This window comes from Tympanuchus pallidicinctus, unplaced genomic scaffold, assembly GCF_026119805.1.
Source record: "Tympanuchus pallidicinctus isolate F22 unplaced genomic scaffold, pur_lepc_1.0 scaffold1, whole genome shotgun sequence".
Lineage (NCBI taxonomy): Eukaryota > Metazoa > Chordata > Aves > Galliformes > Phasianidae > Tympanuchus > Tympanuchus pallidicinctus.
The window spans coordinates 91135320-91161321 of record NW_026294618.1 but is presented as its reverse complement, the minus strand read 5'-3'; the positions used below and the strand labels follow the sequence as shown (position 1 = coordinate 91161321).

Sequence of the window (26002 nt, the reverse complement as noted above, 5' to 3'; positions counted from 1 at the left end):
CTGCTCCTCAGACCATGCTTCTGCTGCTGCATGGCCCCTCTCCACCAGAGCTGGTGGGACCATTGATTTGTGGACAGATTGAAACCAAGTCTGGCCTGCAGGACTGCATGGGGTGAGCAGGAGTCCTCCTTTGCAAGTGATCCAAGCTTAAAAAAGAAGAGATTTGGCTAGGTGTCCCCATCCTCATGGTTGGGATCTCCAGACCCAACAGCAAAAAGAGCCCTTACAAATAGCCAGGAGCTGCAAGCCCCCCTTCTCCACCCCACTCCCCACCGTAGATGCTTTCCAGTGCTTATACATAAGCCCTTGCTGCACAGGGTATCTTCCTCTGTACAAGATGCATTCATCATGTTTAGAGAAGGGTTATCTCTCCCTGAAAAGAACATGCATTAGTACTTTTTACTCATTCAACACTGGACACTCCCTATCAACAACAGCCTGCCGAAAGGGAAGAAAGAGGTGAATTAATCATGGGAAGAGACAATTTAAAGAAGTTTGGCTATAAAACGGAGTTCATTAGGAGGCCATAATGTATTACGGACTAGCAAGCTGCAGTTTCCCCACCTCTGCCATCCTAGTCAACCATAAACAGTGCTAATTGCATTGACACCAAGCTGTAGGATGGCAGACGACCTCTTTTAACTACTTCCGCAGAGCACAAAAAGTCACACAACACGTTAATTTGTCTATTGCAAATGCAAGTCCTCCTGCAAGATGCTTAGCTTCTTATCTCCTCAGATTGAGAGAACAGTATTAAGTGCTCTGTAGTATTCACTGTAGAGCTGCAATTATAATAATAATCATGTTACTTGGCCTTAGCATGGCAATTAGAGATCTCAAATCCCATTGCAAGTGTGCATGGTATAGAATCAAAGAATCACTACATCTCCATAGTTCTTGAACACCTTCAGGGAGAGTGACTCCACCTTGGGCAGCTGTGCCACTGCAGCACCACTCTTTCTGAGGAGAAGTATTTCCCGGTATCCAACCTGAACCTCACCTGGCATATCTTGAGGTCATTACCTCACATCCTATTACTCCAGAGAATGTATCTCCATAAGCATAGAACCAAGAGAACCCTGGCTGGGAGCATAACACAAGTCTCTTTTCCCCTTCCATCCTCCAGAATATGGCAGTATCCATTTCCCCTGCTTTTTCTGATTTGCTTAAGATATATTACACTAGTTATTAACTCCTTTTCCTGGATATAGATTTCCCTCAATTTTTATTTCGTATTATTAACAAGCAAAACAACTCCATGGAAGATACTGGCCCTGTAGGGGATTGGTTTGGGGGCAAAAGGAGCAATTAAACAATGGACTGAAATACTGACTCAGGACAGTGTTTTGTGCAGCCTGCCCATTTCGACTGCTTTGGATTGGGTGATAATAAGCCAATTTTTTAAAGAAGAACATGGGGCTGTTGGAGCTGGACCAGAGGAGGGCCACAAAATGATCAGAGGGCTGGAGCACCTCCCTTACGAGGACAGGTGGAGAGCGCTGGGGCTTTTCAGCCTGGAGAAAGAAGGCTCTGGGGAAACCTGATAGAGGCCTTCCAGTGCCTGATCAAGAGTCATTTTAGTGACAGGATGAGGGGAAGAGGGTAGATTTAAGCTAGATATTAGGAAGAAATTCTTTATTGTGAGGGTGGTGAGACACTGGCACAGGTTGCCCAGAGGCTGGAGGCATTCAAAGGCCAGGCAGGATGGGGCTGTGAGCAACCTGGTCTAGAGGGAGGTGTCCCTGCCTATAGCAGGGGGTTGGAGCTAAATGGTCTCAAATGTCCCTTCTAACCCAAACCATTCTATGATTCTATGAATATATTCTAAGGCTAAATTACAGTCTACTTCTTCAGTGGGATGTCAGCTTGTAACCTTAGCTCTATGCTGAATGCTAGAATCTAATACACAAGTCTGAGAATACACAGTCTAATACACACATCTGAGAAGCTACTGCTTCTTGTCAACTGCAAAATCACCGTGTGAGGCAACTCAGCCAAAGGGCTTGGTGTGTTTGTCCATCACATGCATGCTTCTGCTGGCCAAGGCAGTGTGCTTGGTAAATGGTGAGAGAACAGCTTGCCCAGCAGCCTGCAATCCCAGCAGTAGGCAGCTGTGAGAAGGCAAGCAGCTAGGGAATAGTCTGGTGTGAGGAACAAATTACCATGTGCAAATAATATTCCTTTATGAAATTGATGTCTGTTTAAAAACATGAGTAAAACTAATCTAGGGATGCATTTTGGATGCCTCATCCCTGGAGGTGCCCAAGGTCAGCTGGAAGCCTGGGAAGCCTGATCCGGTGGGGAGGAAGCCCTGCCAACAGCTGGGGCTTGGAAGTAGTTGAGCTTCGGAGTCTTTTCAAACCTGAACCATTCTGTGATTCTATGATTTTCAGATATGCTCAGACTGTCTCTCTAGTGAAGTAAAGGGTTCGGAAATAAAAGTGAAATATATGTAAGACCAGCTTACATGAACAGACTGACAGAAATCAAGTTCAGTACAAATGAAAATCAGAGAACAGGAAGGAATTGTTGAGCAATGAAAATTCACTGCTGGAATCCAGCATAACAAATGGCCCTGTTTTAAATAAAAACTGAGATTATTCAGATATACCAAGAGTATTTTCCCCACCATTCTCTGCACTCTTTTCTTTATTCTCTTTTATTTTTTCTCCCCTTCCCACTCTTTTCCCTTCCCCACTTCTGTCAGAATGAGAACTCAACTACTTTCAGTTTGTTTTCCATTCAGTTCCTGCTCAATTTTACTTTCAGATTCTCATGCTCAAAACAATGCTGAAAAACCTAAGCTGAAAATACAGTGATAACATGTTTGCTTGTTGCTCTTGTTTTTAAATATTTCCCTGGGGATTTGTAACAAATCATAAAAATGTTTTCTACTGGTCTTAAATATTGTAAAAGCTTATTTAATTTAATCAAAACTTAAATATTAAGCCAAGCTTCATTGCACAATGTGTTTCTTTAGTGGAAAAAGCTAATGAAAAACACACTAGGCCAAATTCACTCTATTTTCTTCACCAGGGAGATACTTGTTCCTTTATTACCAAGGATCATTTGTTTTGCTTCATTTTTCTGGGAACAGCCTGCAAATTTGTATAATCAGGCAGCGTTCTGCACATATTTTTCATGGTTAATTCTGAAAGAGTTTTGTCCCCATTTCTACCCCTAGAACAGCTTTTTTTGTTGGGTTCTGTCTTTTGGAATGTGAATCTCAGCTGGGTGACTCACTGGGACACTAAGTTTATCTTCATCTGTTTTACAGTAATTGGACTGGAGCAATTTCTGCAGCAGTGTCTGAGGCTGTTTCCCGCTTTGAACTCGCCACTCTCACTGACGTATGTTAATTTTAGTGATTACACAAACGAGACTCCAGCCAATAAAGTTGCTGTAGTCAAACACATGGCTCTGATCCAAGTCTCTCTTGCTTTATCTTCAGAACTGCTGCTTCACACCATGAATGAACTGCAATCAAATAAAAATATTCACCACAACAGCTTGTCAGCAGCACAACGTGCACTATTGCTTCTTTTGCAGCAGGATCTGGGATTTCATGGAGCTACATTCTGCCTATGAATGCCTGAAAAACTCCTATCTGGGTTATAAAAGGACATTTATTCAATGAGGAGGAAAAAAAATAAAAGGAAACCGTTCAATGTTTCAGTTTTCATTCAGGTAAAATCCCAGTTCAGAAGGGGCAGGGAAGCATGTGCTGAAAATGAAGTGTGTGTGCAAGTCCCACTGAAGCCAGGTAGATTGTAAGCATATGCTGAAATGCTTATTTAAATTGGGCCCTTAATTATTATGTGCTAGGAGATTGAACTATGCTTCATATTATTTTCATACATCTATATTTATAGATGTGTGGGTGGGTGGGTGTGCACGGATATATGTAAGCTGTTCGCTAAAGAACATTAAAAATGAAACAAAAAAAAAGTCCCCCTCATCCCTTCTCCTGAAGTGACAGATTATTTGATGGTTTTGACAAGCAAGACTTTAACATTTGGTTGAAACAGCCATTCAGAGAAAGAAAAATGAGTCTGGCCTCACTTTTACTTGCTTTTCTGGCAGAGTTCGCAGCTTGAGCATCACTGCTGCCAGGATCCCAGCCCATCCTTGCACATCTCACTCAGGTGGAGTGCATCTCAGTGTGCATTTGTTCTGTGTTTTAACAACTCAGCTGTCATTTTAACTTACACTCTTCTCCAATTCCATCAATTGTTCCAATCATTTATTTATATCAAGTTTAAAGTGTATATAATGTTAAAGTACTGTTCACCTAACAGTGGATTTTCTCCGTGATATATCTCAGTCCCATCAGTTTATAAAGGGAGTAACTCTGCAGAGCTCTATTAATGATACCCCTGCCTGTACCCTTCTAAGACAAGCTGGTGTTCCTGATATTGTACAAATGCAGGAAACTAATGAAATGCAGAGGCTGGGGGGAGGATTAATAAAAGTTCTCAAATCCACAAGTTCAAAAACCGTTTTATAGACCATCAGATGTAAAGTAAGGAAAAAAATGAATCCTTTGAGGAGGGATTTGATTTAGAGGGGGCAAGATGTTTGGCTCCAAGCAAGAAGGAGCAGGCACAAGAGAAACACTGTGGACTGTCCCAAGGAAGGGATGGAAACGTAGTCCAGGAGAGCAGCCCACCAGTAGGAAATGAGGGAAGGTGAAGCAGCTCCTGAGGGGTTTTGCAAGGCAGGAAAGTGGTTTTGAACTGAATTCAGCAGTGGATAAGAAGGTGACAGGAGATGGGAGCAATATGAATGAAAAATAGTTCAGCCACAAAATTCAGTATGCATTAAAGTTTCAAGAAAAGGGTTGGGTTTTTTTCCTGATCTTATTAAAAATAAAATAAAATAAAATAAAATAAAATAAAATAAAATAAAATAAAATAAAATAAAATAAAATAAAATAAAATAAAATAAAATAAAAAATTTAAAAAGAGAGAGTTGCAATTGCTGATGTGTGAATTCTTGGCAAGCTATTGCTTATAAGTTAATGACAGACCTGTCAGCAAGGAGATGCAGCCAGACTCAGAAATTTTGGTGTCCTTGTGAGCAGAGAATCACAGAATCATAAAGTTTGGAAAAGATCACCTAGTCCAATTGTCCAAGAGAGGCACAGAAATGTTACAAGTATTGCAAATTTCATTACCAGCAGAGCTAGGGAAATGTCTACATCTCAGGCTCTTGATCCAGACATATCCACCAGGGCAGGTCACACATGGGACCTGGATCCTCCAAGACTTGGGAAAGGATAAGAACCAAAGACACGTGGAAAGAGAGCAACACTGAATGCTCCTGTTGCATATGCTTATTCTCCACCTCCCTGCTTCCAAGGTAAATGCATCAAGGATCTGTCTCATTCACCCTGTGGGCAAATGGGCACAACAGCAGGGACATAAAGTCTGCATCCTTTTTGCTCACCTCTGCACCCAGAGGTATGAAGTGCTTGTTTGAAGAGAGATGCTACATACCACTGCCTCGTGAATTAGAAGTCATGAAGAAAGAACAAGGTAGAAAATAGACTTCTGTTTGTAAAGACAGACCTGGAGCAAAGGTGAGGATGCCAGGGATGCTAGGTTCTGCAGCTGTACTGAGTAGATTTCTTGCTAACTTTGTCCATGTTTAGCAGTTGCCACCAATTCCCATAAATATATCTCCCACAAAAGGCATGGCACCCAAAGACCAGCTCTATCCCTGCTACCCAATACGTAAGAAATTCATGTTGCCATTAGGTTTTATCACAGCTGGGCTCAAATGGGACACTCAGCAGAACCCTTAAGCCAGTTGCTTCAGCTATGTTATTGCTCTTAGCAGGCAGAAGGCAAATGGCTGCAGGAATGTTTTATGTTTCTGTTCCATCCCTGAAGTTTCCTGTTGTTTAGAAAACCTCCTGGATACAAGGGAGATGAATTATTGATATGCCAGCCTTGGGAAGGAAAAAGCAAGGCAAGGTTAGAAAAAGGGAAGGGACCTTTGTCTCGCGTAAACTGTATAATAAAGCAGGACATTTGGTTCCCAGGGAGCTGTACACAATAAAGAGAAATCAGGCTAACACAGTCTGATGTTTATAAACTGCTAATCACAGTGATTCAGTACACATCTCTGGCTTTGCTGCATGCACAGGAGTCCCACCTCCAGGCTGGCTCTGGGGACCTAGGCTCAGCTATGACCATATGTGCAAGAGACAACTTACGGGGACGATGCTTGTGGAGAACAGCCATCTTAGCCACACATAGAAGTAACCTGAAGCAGAATCAGTCTGGAAAAGGAATTTTTCAACTGCCCTCCAGCAAGTGCATCCCACTAACACAACACTACTGCCGTACCCTCAGCAGTAAGAAATGGGAGCTGAGGAATCCACCCACACATATGGCACAAACTCTCATGTACAGTTTGATTAGCCCCATCAGCTGGGACATTGCTCTTCTGCATGATTGACATCTGTGGGTTTGTATCACTGGTATCTTCCTACTTCTCTAAAGCTCCTATATATGGCTCACCACCAGCCACTTCCCCCTCAGCTGCGCACGCTGAGGGCAGTTGGGAAAGTTGCAAAAACACTGGTTCACTCTTCCATGTAATTATCTCCTCGCTGTTCTTAGAAAGTTGAGAGTCACGCTCTAAAACCGTACAGCACAGTGATGAGTACCTGATGCGGCACTTGCAATGTCTCACCACCAAGCCTCTGAGCCAAGCGCAGGACACACAAAGAGGTCCCACTGTGGTGCTGAGCTTCTTCAATGAGGTCATCGCTATTCCGTCTTGGTTTTGGAAAGCAGAAAATAAAAATAAGTCAGGCAGAGATGCTCATGACTGATGGTCGTAGATGGAGAATGACATAAGGACATTGCTTGCCAGGAGAGAGAAGCGAAGGAGTGGTCTTTCAGTTCACTCGAAAAACCAAACAAGAAAGGAGCATGAAGGGGAAGCACTGCCTGAAATGGACCTGAAATGTGTTTTGGTTTGGGATTGGGGTGTTTTGTTTCATAAAACTGAAAAACTGGAGGGAAATTAAGTTTGAGCTGAAGGCTGTATTTTCGTTCCTTCTTGAGTTTTTAATGTCATTCTCAAGCAGTTTCAATAAAACTGAAGTAAATCGTAAGCGAACATTGGTTTTGAATAATGTTGTTGAAAGGTTGTCTTTAAAATGTCAACATCAAATGTTTCAACGTTTTCAGACTTGATCTAACTACAACAATTCATTTTCCTTGCAGAAATTTTGTATTTATTCTAAATATGTGTTCGCCAGTGGAAAAAATAAAAGCAGCTGAAAATTGTTAGCCTGCATTATTTACCAGTACAAATTTTCACATGAAAAAAATCTTGCCAAAAATAAATGTCACACAGCAAATATTGGATTTGATTGGATACAGCTACTAAGGATGGACAGGGTCACAAAATGCTATGACCTCCCTAATTTTGACAGTTGGCAGCAGCAAATGGAAACTTCCTGTTGTAAAAGGATAAAAAATGATTTAGGATGATAAGCCTCCAAGTCTGTGAGTAAGTTAAGGAGCCCCTCTGACAACACAAAAACAGGCTGCTTAAAAAATAATAACTTCTGGTCAAAAGATTTCAACATTTTTCTCTACATTTTCTACTCAGAATTTCATTTGCTTTTGGTTAAAAATAAGGAAAGGATGCATCAATTCTGAGTTCTACCATCTTCTTAGAGATTGCCTTAATAATTCTAAGAATGTTTTAGAATTCTTTTATACAAAATCATTTTAGTATGTTTGCATGCATAAAACAAGTGCAAGTCAAAACGCGCAGGTTCAAACAAATTCAATCGAATACCTTGTTCCAATTTATTTTCCATATTGCTATTGCATGTTGTCACAGTAGAATCATTAGGGTTGGAAAAGACCACGAAGACCATCGTGTCCAACCACCAACCCATCTCCACCATGTCCATTAACCCATGTCCCTCAGTGCCGTATCTACACGGCTCTTGAACACCTCCAGGGATATCGACTTCACCACCTCCCAGGGCAGCCTGCTCCAATGCCTCACCTTTCTTCCACTCTTTCTGAAAAGAAGTTCTTCCTAATACCCAACCTGAATCTCCCCTGGTGCAGCTTGAGGTCATTCCCTCTTGTGCTACTGCTATTACCTGGGAGGAGAGGCTGACACCACCTCACCACAAACTCCTTTAAGATAACTGTGGAGAGCAGTATGACCGGGGGGATTTGCCATCTTCTTCCTTCTTGGTTTCCTCCTTATTGAATCAGAAGAAATCCATGGAGAGGGAGATTTCTCATGCAGCAACTGCCTCCACCAAGTCAAAGCCCATCTCCTTGCACTGCTGGGATGGAGTATCCAGCCAGCAAGGCCAGCAGTCATCACAAACAGTAAACATTCTCCAGCAACATAAACCCTCAAAGAACTAGACTGATTTGGTCAGCATCTGTGAACCCAGTGCAGATGTAATGGGATGGACCATAGCAGCCTTTCTGCAACTTGCTCCAAGCTCTGCCCCCTCATCACCTCCCGGCTGTGGGGACTGACCCTTTGTCCCCTGCCATTAGCTGGGGCTGGCCCAGGCCCCCCAGCAAGGCCTCCCACTGAGCAAACAGAGACCCAGGAAGGCTGGGCCAAGAGCAGCCGCTCCTCCTGATGAAGATAAATGGTGTGGCATAGATCAGCAGACTATCTGGTGCGTCCATCACCTGCCACTCGATTAGCCATAATGAGCTCTGGATGAGCCTGCACGGAGGAGTTGTGCTGTTAATTCGTTGGGCTGCTCAGGCCTAAAGACCACAGAGGAGGCAGCAGAAGCACAGTTGAGCATACCTAGCAAATCCACGGAGATAGCAGCCATTAATTAACTCTGTGTGTTTATTTGGAAGGACAGCCATGCAGGAGATGAGATTTAGCCCCTGGAATCCAGTACATTTGGTTTTGCACCTCATCCTCCCAAGCAGCATTTCTTAGGGATTTCAGAGTAATTTCTGGAACAACTGTCATTATTTCTGCATTTGCCTTTCAGCCTTGCCCCCCACTTTTTGGTACACAGTATGACTTGCCTCTCTGCTGTGAGCTTGCTGTATATTCAGCACAGATTTCCAGCCTGGCACTGCAGTAGGACCCCACAGTAGTCCTGAGATACTTTCTGGAGCAACACAGCAACAACTGCCAACCACAAGCCGTGCTCAGACCAGACCAGCACAAGTGTGTCTCAGAGAGCTGGCAGTAAGGGTGGGAGAATTCAAGCCCAGGGAAATTCCAGCACACAGATACACAAGAGAGAGCACACAGGTCTGAATGTATCTGGCATGCAGTCTGCAAAGGCGAGCTTATCTCTTGCATTTTATAATGAGAAGGTGATGGGCCAGATCTCCAAAGGTATTTAGGTGCTTCGACATTTAACCTCCCACTGATTTCAGTGGGAGGCCCACAAGGAAATTAAGCATCTAATTATTCTTGGAGGTCTGGCCCTAGAGCTCTGCTTTCCCAAGTTGTTTATCTCTCCTTCATTTATTGCTGCCCATGAAGCCACCTCAGTAGGGCCAGTTAGCGCTGAGAGACCCTGACCCCAGTCTCTTGACCCACCTTCAGCTCAAAGATGTTTGTACACAGCCACATTCATTCCTCACCCACAGTGGTACACACTCAGCTGTGGGTACAGGAGAAAGGAACAGGGGCCACAGAACAATGGCATAGGAAAAGGGTAAAGTGCCATTACAGTAAAAGGGGCTTGTCTTTAGCATGAGCTTGCCCACAGTAAACAGGTATAAATGCTGGAGGAACATCATGTTCACATCCCTTCTTCACAAAGCATCTTTGGCAATGTTGATGGCAGAAAGTTGCAGCCCTAATCATGCAGTTATCAGAGTCCTCACAGGGTAGGGAGAAGCAGAAGGCAGAAAATTTCTCTAAGCAGCTGGAAAAGTCATACAAACATGAGCAGATGCCAGAAGGCATCTTCTACCCCTGGTTACTTTCACTGAAGGACCACATATAAACTCTAACCCAGGACCAATGAGGCATGTGACATCAGAAGTGAAAACATCTCCTCTCCCTCCTTAACACCACAGAATCATAGAATTGTTTGAGTTGGAAGAAATCCATTAAGGTGTCCATCTGGTCCAACTCCACTGCAGCGAACAAGGACACCTACAGCTAGAGTAGATTGCTCAGAGCCCTGTCCAGTCTGACCTTGAATGTCTCCAGGGACAGAGCATCCACCTCCTCTCTGGACGACCTGTGTCAGTGCCTCACCACTCTGACTGTAAAAAATTTCTTCCTTATAATCAATCTGAATTTCCCCTCCTTTTATTTGAAACCATTTCCCCTTGTCCTATCACAACAGACCCTGCTAAAGAGTCTGTCCCCTTCTTTCTTACAGCCCCCTCCTTTGGATATTGAAAGGCTGCTATCAGGTCTCCCTGGAGCCTTCTCTTCTACAGGCTGAACAGCCCCAGCTCTCTCAGCCTGTCCTCATAAGGGAGATTTTCCATCCGTTGGATCATTTTTATGGCCCTCCTCTTTCCCAGTTACAACTTATGTCATGGAAGCACTCCTCCACTGAGTAATCATCACTGGTTAATTTGACTGGTGATCTGGTAGCCCCTTGACTCGTTCAAAGACATTATGGCCATCCCCCTGTTTTTAAGGCTGTGGTGGCTCTGGTTGCTCCCATCACGCCTCCACAAGTGGGTGGTGAACCTCCCAGGCTGAACATGGCTAGCACAGGAAGAAAAGAGAATTTTCCCTCAAGGAGTGTTGACCACCCTCTTGTAGGGTTGTAGAGAAATCCCCCACACCACGCAGGAATGTGCCTCAAATCACTGCCAAGTTCTTCACAACTGCTTTGAAACAAGTAAAGTCTGGCAGCAGATTTTGATAGTGGGCCCTATGTGGTGTATCAGCATCTGTGATCTCAGAGACAGTCACACTAAGGGACAGGCTAGACTGAAAAATATCAAAGCTTTTCCTACAGCAGAGTTTGCAGCTGAGGTCCATTGCTGATTGTGTCACTGGTCCCTACAGCTGGATGCTTTCCTGCTTCCAGCAATGGCCAAGAACTGTTCGTGTCTACCAAAATTATATCCCAGAACATTAGAGAATAAATTCACTTCTTGTGAAATAGAGGTCAGTAGAGTTACACCAGGGAGGAATTTGGATGGAGATACCTGGACTTTTATACTATATTTTAAATAGTAAAAATATTTTCGGTGGACAGGGAACTGTAAGAGGCTTATAAATGCAAAAGGAAAAAAAAAAAAAAAGAAAGAAAGAAACGGTGCTGCTCCCCCGCAGCCTCCTAAAAATAGCAAATTACACACCTAATAAATGTATCAGCAGCCCATGAAATTGACAGCCTGAAATTGAAGAACAGAACCATTTTGTTTGGAGAAATAGTCTTTAAGAGTGTGGAGGTGAATTAGAAAAATAGCAACTGACATTAAGAGTGTAAGATTAATTTGCCCGAGCTTTAATTGAGACAGCCTGAATGAGCCAGGAAAAGAGAAAAAGAGAGGGAGAGGATCCCAGCTCTGTCTGGCTCCATAGAAACTCCACCTACTATGTCCTTTCAGCTGGAGCTCGAGTTACAGCATTACATCATCCCCAAAACGTCCCTTTGGCTGATAATTCCCTGGGAGCCGGACACAGATGCTGCGGCCGCCGGGTGCAGATGCACCCTTTTTGGTTCACCGGTGTGGGGACAGGCTGAGGGCCACATTTGAAGACCCTACAGAACCCTGCTGGGAGGCTGGGGACAGCTCTGGGGGTGATGTCCCCATCATCCTGGGCCACCAGAAGCCATCCCTGCTGCAGCTCTGCCCTCACTGCCGGCGGTGGGTGGAAGATGTTATTTATGTTTCAGAGCAGACCCGTGTAATCTGCAAACCCTGAAATCCCAAAGCCTGTAAAAGCATTAAGCAGGCCATCCTGACCGTGAGCCTTGCTCAAGTTTCCTGACTGAAACAAGAAAGTCCTTCTCGTAAGCAAAAAATAAGCTCTTGCACAGGCAATATTTCAAAAGCCTTGCTACTACTAAGTAAATAAATGTGCGTAGCAGATACAATAAACATTTTCTTCTGTTCTGAAATCAGATCTGCAGATCCCAAATCCCCCTGTGCTGTGCAGACTGTAATTACAGGATATGTTAAATTTTCTTTATAGCCAGCCCTGATGGTTGTTAAGTGACCGCACCGCCCAGTACAGCACCCCTCTCTGGTCTGCTACCATTCATAATGAAAACCAGATGTTTGTTTAAAGTTAATAATCAATACAGCACTCATCCCAAGTCAAGTAGGGCTAAACATTTGCTTAGAAAAGCCATGTCAGAGCTGCGATAAGCAGGGGCTCATTGCGGCACGCTGCTTTGGACCCTGCTGGGGCATGAGATAAACCATGCAAATTCCAGAGAGTGGGTGCTGATGGGGAGGGGGGGGGGAGGTTGGGCTGAGCCTCTCTGAAGAGCCAGAGCAAGGAAAATACGTGCAGATCCTTCCAGAGAGCCCCAGTACCCCTGCTCCCAGCTTGTGTGCTCCTGGAAGCCAGAGGCACCACCACTCAGCCTGGCTCCACATTCCCTTGCAGTGTGCATGTCCCAAGCAGGAGAGCTCAGCACCACAACAGGCCCTCCTCCAATCCAGGCATCCCCCAAGAGGAGGCAAGTCCACTGTTCCTTTGCTCATGTGCTTGGGCATGGCATCTTCAGGAAGGCTTGTGGTCTTCCTGAACCATAGGATAATAACAGAGTTTGCAACACCTATCAAATGAGAAGAAATTGCACCTTAGGTGCAATTGTACTTGTACTTAGGTGTCCAAAAAGAATAAGGATATATGCAGAGAGGGGAGTACTGAGCATCTGGAGGCCACACTGGTGAGAGATGTTGAGCACTCCCAAATCACTGCAAAGGCAACAAGAGCTGATAAAGAAGAGGGTACTCAGCAGCACATTGTTGTCTACTGAAGTCAAGGCAAAAAATTTTCGTTCAAAATCCTGGGTTAGAAAGCAAATTGTCTACCTTACTGCTGGGCTGGGCAGTGAGATAGATAAATTGGTAGATGAGCTTCTCAAGTGGTGCACAGCTTCTCACAGCTCTGTATGGGAACTGCTGAGTCACGGCCTGAACCTCTGATTGATCACCTGAGGCGAGCCATGAGTCAGCCAGAGGAGCACAGGTGAAGGCAATTCACCTGTGCTGCAGGAAGGGGTGGAGCCAGGCTCCAGCTCTCCTAGACCTACTTAAGAGCTGGCTGCCAGCAGAGAAGGATCTCATCTGGAGATTGCCTCTGCTGGAGTTTTGTGAGTGAGCCCAGAATGGAGGTAAGCTTTCTATTTATTCTCTTTTTGTTATCATTATCTGCTTTGTCTAACTCTGTTTATTTTGTAATTATAACATCCTAATATTCATTGATTATACAAGCTCACTGTGTTTGTGACAAGCTCACTGTGTTCGTGCCTTCACTTCATCACAGGGATGGAGGGGCACTGGGGATGCTGGAGGAAACCTCCAGATAGAGGTGGCCAATCTGCCCTGCCTAGATTTTTCTTAAATGTCTCAAAGGTGTCCCAGTCCAAAAACTATCTGAAATTAATATAGAGAGAGTGATTCACTGTGTCTCCAACACTATTCATCTTTCATGGACAACTGGGTGGGAAAATCCTTCAAGCTTCCTCAATATTTTAAAGTGGGCTGTGTTATTTTTCTTTGCTATTTGTTGCCCAGTGGGCTCCTTGCTGGATGACCTTTGTTACCCATTCCAAGAGCAAGAATGAGGCAAAATGGCTCACTTGGCTGGTCAGCACCCGTTCCCACCTCTACTTCCAACCCTTGCACACAGAGGCTGGACCCTGTCATTTGAGCTTAACCGCAATATCCACCACACCTATTTTCTGTATGGAAAATCACGACTGGATAAGGGAGCCTGAGAGAGTCCTGAGACCTTGTATGTTTCCTGATGGTGAAAGAAGGGAGTCTTTGACTTTGCATGTTTCTTTCTGACACTTTTTAGCAGCAGAAGCTGAAAGTTTGCCTATAGCATAATCCAGAGACATCATGGCTCACAGATCTTGGCATAAATTGAACTTTCGCTTTACATTCTAGTCTCTTACTAGGAAAACTAACAAAAGAGCTGAGGAGAAGAAATGATGAAATGTATGTGAGTCACAGTCTCATACAAATTTTGGTTAGAAGGGACCTCTAGAGGTCGTCTAGTCTGACTTCTCTTTTGAAGCAAGACTATCACCAATAACATTTTTCCGAAGCTGTATTTCGGGGTTTGGACTGTGTGATTGTTCTATCCTCTCTTTTTTGTTTCCTGTGAGTTTTGTGTTTGCAGAGTTTCAAAAACTGAATTTAGTTGTATGTAAATATTGTTCCCTTAATTCATCTTAATTCACATGATTAGGCCAAACAGTTTCCATGGAAATATTTGTACAGAGAAAGTGGGCAAGCACTAAAATCCTTCCAGGCTTTTCTAAACTAAATAAAAGGCCTTTCTCCCCTAAGCAGGACAGCTACTTAACTGCCGTCCCCACTGTCTCTGGCCGTAAGTCCTGCAGAACACGGGCTGAGATCCAGGAAAGAACAAGAGAACTGCAATTCCTAAGGTGCAGGGCAACTTCCCGGTTTAATATTTTATTGTTCAAGTGCAAAAAGGGAGACATGCACAGTCAGAAACACCCTTATGCCAGTTCTACTTGTGTGCTGTGCTGAGTTGTTAACTTCCCTTCTTCCTCAGCACAGAAATCCCCAAGTTAAAGTACTCATTTAGAGTTACCCAGAAAAGCTGAAGATAGATTTGGATCCTGTTGAAAGCTGCTGTTTTGTAACAAGCCAGAACCAACCCTCTTGGCTTAAAAAAAAAAAACCTCCATTCCACTTAAAACAGGTTCAGTAAATGATCTGTGACCAAAAACAAAACCAAGTACTAAAAGCTGGATAAAACTGCCCGTCTCACCTCCAAATTAAATGAATCTGACCTGCACACCAAAGCATTCCTAGAGCTCCGCAGCTCGTGAAAGTATCAAAAAAGGCATTCTATTAGAAAGCAGTCCATTTGAAATCATGTTAATGGTGTGTTTTTTTCTGAAGTGGATTCATCTACATTCCCAGATCACCCCACACCCGTGGAGTTACTGTATCCTCCCCATCCCCCATATCGTAGAATCATAAAGTCATTTGAGTTGGAAGAGACCTGTAAAGGCCGTCTGGTCCAATCCACTGCAATGAACAGGGACACCTAGAGCAGATCAGGTGCTCAGAGCCTTGTCCAGCCTGGCTTTAAATGTCTCCAGGGATGGGGCATTTACCACCACTCTGGATACCAACATAATAGCATAGGTTTAGGAAATGCCACCAGGAAAGCCTTGGCCTTCGAAGTTCCCCAGGCTGGGTAGCTCCAGGCTCAGTGCTGCACAGTCCCAGCCTTTTCCATGTGTTGTATATGGTGCCTAAAATCTGGGCTTCGCTATGCCGAATTCCCAAGCATTGCCTCCAGAAGTCAAGCCAGCCACACGTAATTATTTCAGAATAACAACCCAGTGGCAAAAAAGAAAAAAAAACACAACACCTTTCCTAGGGACTAAAATGCTCAGGCCTGGTTGAGCATGGTGCTCCAACCTCTTAGGGAAAAGGCAAGGATTACTCTGGTCACCAGTGCAGCTGGAACCAGCAGTGTGTGCTTGTCTAAAATCCTTTTCCTTGGAAGAGATGCTGGGTTTTTTTTTCTTTTTAATTTATACTGCTTTTTCTTTTTCCTGACACTACAAGTGATCCTGTTCTTCACTCTCTGCTGTCTTGGCACCTTCCAAGAAAATCTGACACTGAGAAATAGGTCCTACTTTTTTTTTTTTTTTTTTTTTTTTTTTTCAAGTAATAAATGGAAATACATATTTGCTGCAGCCTTCCAATCTGCACAGGCGACATTGTCAAAATGCTCTGAACTTTTTTTGGAAGCAGCAGATGACTACAGCTGGTTAGCACAATTATAGCCGTTGTGTAATGCTTGGATCCTCTGTTGTTTCATTCATTCTATTCATCAAATTCTGCATTATGCTGTGGGAGAAGATCTGCCTGATGGTAAATTTACATTTTTTCCTATGTTGCTGTTATTTTTCATAGTTAAAGGGACACTGGCAAGTGACACATCACTTTTTTTTTTTATGTCATTTCAAAAGCTGTTTATGCTGTAATTTACAATATCCTCTTAGAAGCCAGAAGAATGGAGAGCTTGAGCAATGTGGCATTTCCTCACTCTTGTACAGTGATTTTTTTTCTCACTGTGGTCTGCAGGAAGCTCAGACACTTTCTGCTTTGAGTGGTTCACAAGTGGACTTAAGGACAGAGACCACTAATTTTCACCAGAGGTAGGTAGATATGATCTGGAAATTGTCCCCATTTTTACAGGCTGAAGGCAAGTGGACCTTGCAGGATTGGGACTCAAAGTAGCATTGAGTTTAATACGGATCAAAGGACTCCAGCCTTGCTGTTGCTAGGGAAGGACAACCAGGTTGGCTCCAGTGGATTTAGTAGCCCATGAGGCATCTCAATCCTATCAGTATGATGCCAGGGTTTGTATGCCTGGTCAGGTACTTTCCTGGCTCTTCCTTCAACATTTCTTATAAAGCATACAGTGTAATCTATGTTGTATCATCAGAGGATCACAATAACAAAATGGTCATCAAAGTTGTTATTAATTTTTGATTGAAGATGTTCTGTGAAGCCATCACTATTTAGAGATTCCCCTTCGTTTTCCAGGTAGAAAATCAAAACCTGTTCAGCTTTAGAAAACAATTTTTTTCTTTCCTTCCTCAAAATGCACATTTTTTTGAAACCTCTGCAGCATACCGACTTTCTGTATCTAAATGTTTCCTGTGTTAAAGTGGAAAAATGCATGAAAAATACTAAAATTCTAGAAGGATTATGAGAAAAATAATTTAAAAGAAAAAAATGGGATGGCACTGGAGGAAGAAAAAGGGAAGGAATATATTTTACAGATGGTGTTCCTTATTTTTTCTTCCTCTTTTTGGTATTTTTATATCAAAAATGAACAAGTGAACCAAAAGTAAGATAGAAGCGTTAGAGTTTTTGTAGCTCTCCTCCATGTGACTTTCTTTTATTACTCCTTTTCTGTCCTTTCTTGCCATTGTTCAGTCTGTGTGCTTATAATTCATCTGAGTAATTAACTTAGCGAGCGCAGTAGAATTGCATTAGGCTGGGGTAGAAAGTGCCTTTAACGAGCACCAGGATTTTCGCATGACCCAGTGGAGGGAAGAAGATCGGTGTCACTCAGAATGGGCCCCAGGACATCAGCAGGAGAACAGCAAGGCTCAGGTGGACCCTTAACCCAGGATCCACCTTGCTGTTCCACACAGAGTGGTCATCTCCCACGGTGACAAATAGACGCCAACAGCATTCCCGGGTTCCCATGTAATAAAGATTATTTATGCACCATGGCTGCTAAGTGCTACTAAACACAAAAACAAATGACACTGTATTCTCAGACCACTAAATTTGTCTCTCCACTGTACACAGCCTTTGCTTTCCCTTTGGCTGCCTTTTTGCTAGCTGTAAATTGCATAATTCATTCTCTTGGTTGTTTTATAGTTCTGCGGTGAAATTCAGATTCATCATCATTAAATATTGTTATCACTGTTTATACAATGATGCAAGCTGTCTGAAATGCGTCTCAGACTCAATACTGACATCCAACCTCAGGAGAAGAAGGGATTCTACAGAACGACACAGATCACTGCCTAAAAGTAAGTGTGGTGAAATTGGAGAAAATTGTTGTAATCCTGAAAGTTGAGAGGGAAAGTCGTATTGTGTTTAGTCCTGGTTCTTACAAAAAATGGAGCAATGCATAGTGAATCAAGAAATGGTCTGTTTATGGCCTTTAATATTACCAGTTAGGAAAAATCACTTCTTTCACTTGAAACACAAGGAAACTGAAGATGCTATAGAAGGCATTCTATGGGGCCCAATGAGATGCACTCCAGGATCCTGAAAGAGCAGGCTGCCAAGCCCCTCTCAAAAGTGAAAGCTGCCAGGTGAAATGCCCTGTGACTGTAAAAAGGAAAATATCATTCCCATTTTTAAGAAGTGTAGAAATAGAGACGCTGGGAACTGTAGGCCAGTGAGTCTCACCTCCATGCCTGGGAAGGTAATGGAATGGATCTTCCTGCAAGTTATGTTAAGTCATATGAGGCATGTGGCAGATAAATAGATGACTGGCAACAGTCAGCACGATTCCATCAAGAGCAAACTGTGCCTCGCTAGACTAGAGGCCTTCTGTTGTGAAGTGATTACACCAGTAGACAAAGGAAAAGCAACTGATATTATCATGTACCTGGATTTCTGTAAGGCCTTTGACACAGTCCTGCACAACATCCTTGTTTCTAAAATAGAGAGATACAGATATGGAACAGTATTTGTGGGTAAGAAATTATGTGTGTAGCCAAAGAGTTGTGATCAATGGCTCAATGTCCAGGTGGAGATCAGTGATAAGCAGTGTTCCTCAAGGTCTGTACTAGCACTATTTAATAACTTTATTAATAACATGGACAGGGGGATCAAGCGCACCCTCAGCAAGTTTTCAGACATCAAGCAGAGATTAGCCCTACTCAATTTAACATCAAGGATTAGCAGGTCTTGTGGAAACAGTGTGCTGGGCTCTCAGGCCTCTCTGCTATTGCTGGTTCATAATAATGTCATCATGAAAGATTAAGATGTAGCACAGCAAAGAGCGGTGATAGCACAATAAATCCCTTTGTTGGGGCATTTCCTCTTGCTGGTTATCTGTATGGCCACTTCAGGCAGCTCTGAAATTAATTTGAACATTCCTCTAGACACTTATCTCCCCAAAGTGATATTTCCTGGGAATCGCTGGGGAAGGAATGAAAACAGAAGAAATACAGCTAAGCCTGAGCACTTAAGACCTGAACCCTCTCTCATTAATGCTGTGTAAATCAGGGTGAATTCCACTTTCATCAAGAGAGTCACGCCAGTGATGTGCTGTCAGTGAGAGGAGGCTCAGGTGCGTGCCCTCTTAGTTCGATTTCCTTCATTCTCTTCTACAGAAAGGGGCCGTGTTCCGGCAAATAGCTACACTTGGCTTTTGGGATATCTCATGTCTCAGAACAGAGACATGAGGAGAAGAACTTCGCCATGTATACAGAAGTTTCAGAATCCAGGCTGTCACTTCAGAGAGAAATTGCAATCGCTGGCAAATACTGACTCAAAAATACTTGAAAGAAACTTAGAGATCGCATGCTCTTTGATCCAATTAACTGTCATTCAGACCTCCTTTCTATCCAGGGAATATTCTTTTTTCACATTCAAGCAAGTACAATTCCTTTCCAAAGCCCACTGATCCAAAAAATAGTAAGATGAGCTATCTCTAGTAAGAAATAAGTGATGAGGAGTGAAGTTGGGGGGGGGAGTAACACAGGGCCACAGACACAGAGCAAAATACCATCTTGGAGGAAGCCATCTCACAGTGAATACAACCAGCTGGGTGTCTGGATGCTTTGTAAAATTTTATTGTGTAATGCACAGATGATGAGCACAGCTGCAAAGCATCAGGAGTGTTTATCATGATCTCCCAGAGCGTTCTGGGTGTGTTCCCCTTTGACACTATTTATGTAGGCTTAACCTAAGCTGATTTCAATGGAGACATCAAAATTGTTTCAAGGTGCATCCTATTATACACAGGATAAGTTTGTGGCTTAAGGTTTCTCTCTGCTGTCTTCTGTGGTATTTATCAGCATGAAGAGGACAACTGAATGAAGAAGTAGCTGATAGCATCTAACTAACCGGCTGCTGTTGCTGGAGCAAATAAAAGACATTTTTGGCACTCACACAAGTATTAAAAGGGGGATTAAACAGATTTTTGGGATGGAATTCAGGCTGAACAATCTGTAATCCATCCTTCTGTGTCTCAACATTGCAACGTTCTTCAAGCGATGGGTCTGAATCTTCTCAGGGTTACTTATTTTACCTGAACATGGGTCCTTTCCAGCACTGGGGCACTGTAGGAACAGCACGGCTGAGAATCCTCGTGAAGCGTGATTCATCTACTCATGCTCCCAGTATTTCATACATGATCACACCAGGCCACAGCACAAGACCAGGCTCTCAGCAACCTTGTCTAGCTGTAGGTGTCCCTGTTCACTGTAGAGGAGTTGGACTGACTGACCTCTAAGGGTCCCTTCCAACTCAAATGATTCTATGATTAGGTGATTCCATGATCATCCCCTAATTCAGACAGAATTAGGGATCAATTAGGGATAATTAGTCAGAATTCAGGCATCAATGTCATCACAACTGTGCCACAAGATTCTTACACTTAAATTTAGAGTAGCAGACAACAGAATAACCTGTTCCCAGCTGCATCGGATATCTAGTTGTAGAGAATATTTGTGCAAAATGAATTTTTTTAAAGAAGTTTTCTCTGTGTATTATACTTCCTGATTTTGGCAGGCAGTGAAAGCATCAAAATACTCCCAAAGAAGCTGATGTTGTAAGTTCCGGCTTGTGATAGGAGCAGAGAAAGAGAGCGAGGATGTTGGGCAAGAATAGGCACCAGCAGTTACTTGTCTGAAAAGCAATTTTAAATTAGGGATTCAAGAAGTTATTTAGGAAATGCAATGATCAAATCAAATGACACTATTATTAAAAAGCTAAAAAAAAAATGTTATAATTTTAAGCTACATTTCTGAATTAAAAAAAAATAAATAGCTAACCCATGGCATTAATCCAGTGGCAACCATTCTTTCCCACACTAATACACTTGCAACAGCTTTACATGTTCTGCATTCTGGCCAAGCAACTCTTTGCAAGTTATGGCTGATAACTACAAAACCCCGTAGCATTGTCACGGCTGCAATATCAAGTTTTAAAAATTAGGGAGCATGTGAGAGACACCAATGGTAATCTCCAGTCCAGTCTAACTGCCATTCATAAAAAGCTGGCTAAATTGAGCTTTGGTGAGGGAATTTCCTCTCTGAGATTCACAGAGCAGGAAGATTTCCTACAAATAGTTTGCTAGGGAGTTAGGATTTGAAGTTATACCTTGTAGATGCAACTTCCCACTTAGACCTCAGAAACCACCTCTTCCTGGACCTAGAAATAGGAAGCTTCCTCCTCATCCTTTCAGGGCTGTCCAGAGAAGTCATTTGGGTTATCTTCCTATTGAGAATGGCCCGCTTTGAAGGAAAAAGTCCTATTCCCTTCCAGATATCATTCCAGCTCACTGCCACAGCTGCAAATCCAAGGGTGGCAATGGTCTCCAGAGCAGATCTCTACCTCTCATTTCTGCCTACATTCAAGTGCAGCAAAAAGCTAAAGAGAGCCCGTAGCTTTGCACAAGATCTCCAAAAGCTGCACCATGAGTATTGTATTCAGTACTCAAGGCCCTGGATCATGTTCAGATAAGGACAAAGAAGCTGTGAGGAGTCTGGAGCACAAGTCTTATAAGGAGCAGCTGAAGGAACTGGGATGGTTCAGTCTGGAGGAAGCTCAGAAGAGACCTTATCACTCTCTACAAATGCCTGAAGGAAGGTTGTGGCAAGGTGGATGTCAACCTCTTCAACCCTGTAACCAGTAATGAGAGGGAATGGCCCGAAGTTGCACCAAGGTAGATTCAGGTTAGACATCAGGAAATAGTTTTTTGTTTTGCTTTTTTTACTTCAGAAGAGTGGCAAGGCACTGGCACAGGCTGCCCGGGGAGGTGGTGGAGTTATTAACCCTGGAGGTGTTCAAGAAGCATCTCTCTGTACAACATGTAAATATGAATTAGTGGGAAATATTGGTAATAAGTGGACAGCTAAGTTGATGATCTTGGAGGTCTTTTCCAACCTTTATGATTCTATGATTCTGTGCCATGGTAACTCTTACTTTAAATATCTCTCTTTGCAGAGTTGTTTTTGTGAAGTCAGACACTCCCTGGACCTGAGCAATTCTCATCACAAATCTGACTCAGCACTTATTTGCATTTCTATCATTTGCACTGAGATAATTTTATTCATAGCAGTTCTGCCATTTGTATTTGGAATTCACTTCTGCTCTGAGAAATGCCTGTGCCAGCATTCAGCCAGGAGGGAACTTTATAGTAGCATATAGCATATAGCATATATATAGCATATATAGTAGCTCTGCAAACAGGAGAATAAGCAAGAACCACTGAAGCGGTAACAGATTTTTAACTCCATCAGAATTAGTTGCTCTCACCTCTGTTGTTGCCCTGCAGTATTTATCACTGAGATGGGCTGGCTCTCCCCATGTACCTGCCCATGGAGGAGAGAAACTGCCTTGCATTATTTGTAAAACAGCTCTGTCCTGAAACACAATAGTGCATGAACCCAAGCTGATAATTTATGAACTCACAGCTAAGCAAGAAACAGTTCCTCCATAGCTCAGGGAAAATGTGCTGTAACATGTTAAATCTTTTTTAAAATGTAAAATCATATTGCCATCCAGGTTTGTGGCTTTCTTAAATGTGGTTGCGCTCAGAGACATGACTATAAAAATGACACGCTTTCACTCAATGGATCTGCTGTCTTCTGCAGGAAATTTGAGGCAGATATGTTTCATTTACGGACAAAAATAATACCTTGTTTTTGTATTTTCTACTCCGCTAGCAATGTAGAAGTTGTGCAGCCCTGGGAAAAGCAGCCAGCCCTCCTCTGGTTCACGCACCATCAACAGCACTGGTAATTAGCTTTAACCACTGGGTTTTGATTGCCTGTGCAAAGAGATTAGTTCGACTGGTGTATCCAGGGCTGGATCCACGGAGCAGCTGGCTAGAGAAACTAGGCCACATTTTCCACTGATACGCAACGCATTTAACTGCAGCTGGGAACTCAAGCTCCTATCACCAACTCTTGCACACCAACCTCTTGAGCTGTAAATCAATAAGCACCAGCAGCATCTTTGAGATGGGTCTGATGGGCACATGATGGGATGGACAACCTACCTAGGGCCCCAGGCAGTGCTGCCTAGCTGTGAGCACTCCCACATCTGCCTTTCATTCAGCTATTTTTAGAAAGGATTGGCCAACAGGTGGGCTGTGTTGCTGGTGCCATTCATCTGGTCCTGGGCCATTTTGTTTACAGGGCAAAAGCAAGCCCAAATGAAATTATCCCTTCAAACAATTTCCCTATGACATGATCTCCCGGAGCCAAATGGATGCCATGCTGTCACCCAACAATCCAGCTGTTTGTGTGCAGCCCTGGAAATAAGCATGCTGAAAGCAGACAATAAAGCTTTCAAGTCCATCTGTTCTTCACTGCGAAAGATGAAGCTGCAATTGCCTCACATTTTCCAACTCAAAGCAGGAAGTTCCCATCCTGACAGCCAGAGTTGCAGGAAGGTAATTTCTGCATGAAAATTCACATTTGGTGCAAGCAAATACATTCTGCATGTGACATTTTGCACAGAGAATGCAATGTGCTGAATCTGTACAGCTAAGAATCAGAACCCCTTTCACAAAGTCAAGAAGTGATGTCTATGCTTGCCAAGTGCCTTTACAAACTACAAAAGATGTTGCAATTTCTGTGCAAGTTTTAAGCCTGTGAGGATCAAATGGGCTTTGATCAATCTCTACATTGACATCCTCTACAAAGTGTTCAATCTGTAACAAAGTTTTCCCTTTCTGGTGATTTTATGCAGTGTTCAACATGGAAAGCAGCTGTCTGAGGTAGCTAGCTCCACTTGTCCCCAGCATTTCATGATGACAAATGGGATGTATTTCCATCACTTATCGTAAGATCAACAGTGCAGCTAAGCAAGCTTATTTATTGTCAGCCAGGGGATGGATGGCCTTAAGTGCCTTCCTTAATAGGGGCTATTCCCTAACAAAGGCACTACCCACAGATCCAAGTATCTTCAATTTTTGCCCATGAGCAATCACATTTAAAATGAGACTGCGCTCACTGATCCAGCAATATAACTATAACTACTTTTAATTTTTCTCACTTGCCAGCACAAGTTGGTGCCGCTTTCCTCCCTCAAACTGGAAGCTCAGAGAGGGACCGCATCGTCCTCCTTGTCGCACAAGATCTACACCATCAGCATGGCTCTTCCATATCCCATCTCTATGGTGGTAGGGAGAACCTCACCCCATGCCCCTCGCTAAGGGCTCCCTGGGTGCTTCCTGCCATATCCTACAAGCACAGCATTAGCAGCGCTCACACTGATAAGCCACGACCCAGCGCTGTTTGTACTTCTCAGTCACCTTTATTTGTTTAAGAGGCCAGACAAGGCAAACACTTGTGATGCCTTGTTTATTCTGTGGCTTTCACTGGAGCATATTAAACTCATCATTACTTCATATAAGCTAGAGATAGGCATTTTTTTGCTGGCAAGTGTTGACAGTAAGTAACAGACACTCTGCCACAAGGTAACATGTTTATATACTGGTGCGAATGCCTGGTGGATTTTATCCCTGTAAAGCTATCACAGATAAAGAAGCTACTATCAGATAAGTGACTATAATAAATGGCCACAATTAGTGCTCTGCTGATGAGACTACTCGGTGGTCTCTCTGCTCCATCTTGGACAAACCCCAGGCTAGCTTCTTAATATAAATGTAGACCCTTTAAAATAACATCATCCCCACCCCCCACTTCGACTTCTGGGAGCATTTTACTGTAATACCACTGTTAAAAGAATTGAAGTCTCCCTGTATTTATCTTCAGAGGACATAAGTATGGGAAAACCAAATCAGACATGAAATAAATGTACCCATTTCCCCCCTCCATACACACACACACACACACTCCAAGCTGCCCAGGACTTAGAGATCTATGATTCTATGACTCGCAGCCACAAGAGAACTTGAGAACTACAATAAGCAAGGGAGCCCAATCGGCACTGAGCTCCATGTCCTCCTGCTATCCTGTTGGTAAAAATGATCACATTCAGGCCACACTGAGGGGTGTGATGGTAAGAAAAGCCTCTGCATCAGCTGCAGTCAAACCCCCTTTCTCCTCATTAGCAGCCCTTGTTTGTAAAGCAAGCTTGCATTGCTTCATGAAGTGTTCTTCTAGTCATTGCTTTTAAGGCATCTCTGTTGACTGCCAGCCAGATCTCATTAAAGCCAGGACTCCAAAATGAGAGCCAATAATTTAAGCACTTTTGCTGAAAAGGTCTTTAAAAGACATTTAAACCCTCACACAGTCTAGTCATTTATAGAATGACATGTATTTACAATGGACTTCTTTTACATATAAATATATACACACACATACTCACATGTATATACATATATTTAGATCTATGAATGCACTGAAAGATTTCTGACATACTTTCACAAACATTAAAATAACAATAATAGAAAAGCTCAAAGGAGCTGGATGTAAAACACAGGATGTAATCCCAAGTTATTTTTCATCTGGAACTACAAATTCTGTTTATGTAGTGTCAAAATGGCACCATCCAGCATGGCTGAAGCTGTCTCCTGATCCATCTTCTTCACTCTCCCAAAACACAGTGATTTTTTTTCAGAACTGTAGTGGAAAAAGATCCAGCATAAAAGAGGCTGCTACTGGGGCTTACACTGCTGCTGATTTAATATCTCCTAATTATAGTCTTAGGAGAAACTGCATTGAGCAGTAGAGGAACCTCCCACATACTCGCTCCATCCCGGGAATGAGGTGCTTGTGTGAGGTAGGATTTATGATGGTTCTTTGTGTTCCCACTGCCAGAATCTCATAAACTCAGAAAAGTTACGCAGGCATCAGCCTGTTTACCTTTCCATGAGCTTAAAGCCGATTTATTTGACCTCTGGAAAATAGGATAACACTTCTTGTTGAAAATACCATAGAGTCCAGATTAAAGGAAGGCTGTCAAGAAGTTTAAGCTCCAAATCTGAGCTGTCTTTAACTATTATAATTTGAGGACCGTGTTCATTTAATTCAGCCAGAACAGAGTATGCACTGGCCGCCCATCTAATAATGTACATGGCTGTGTCAAGTTGTCCAATATCTGCCCAAACACATGTGCAAATATTAAAC

The 26002-nt window shown here is 43.1% G+C and overlaps 1 long non-coding RNA gene across 1 annotated transcript; it reads right to left on the bottom strand.

The window, feature by feature from the left end:
- Window positions 1-12315: 12315 nt before the first annotated feature.
- Window positions 12316-13232, bottom strand: LOC128078356 (uncharacterized). Its single transcript, XR_008205601.1, has 2 exons — window positions 13008-13232; window positions 12316-12748 (listed from the first exon to the last, which is right to left on the bottom strand). It is a non-coding gene; the product is annotated as an uncharacterized LOC128078356 (long non-coding RNA).
- Window positions 13233-26002: the final 12770 nt, after the last annotated feature.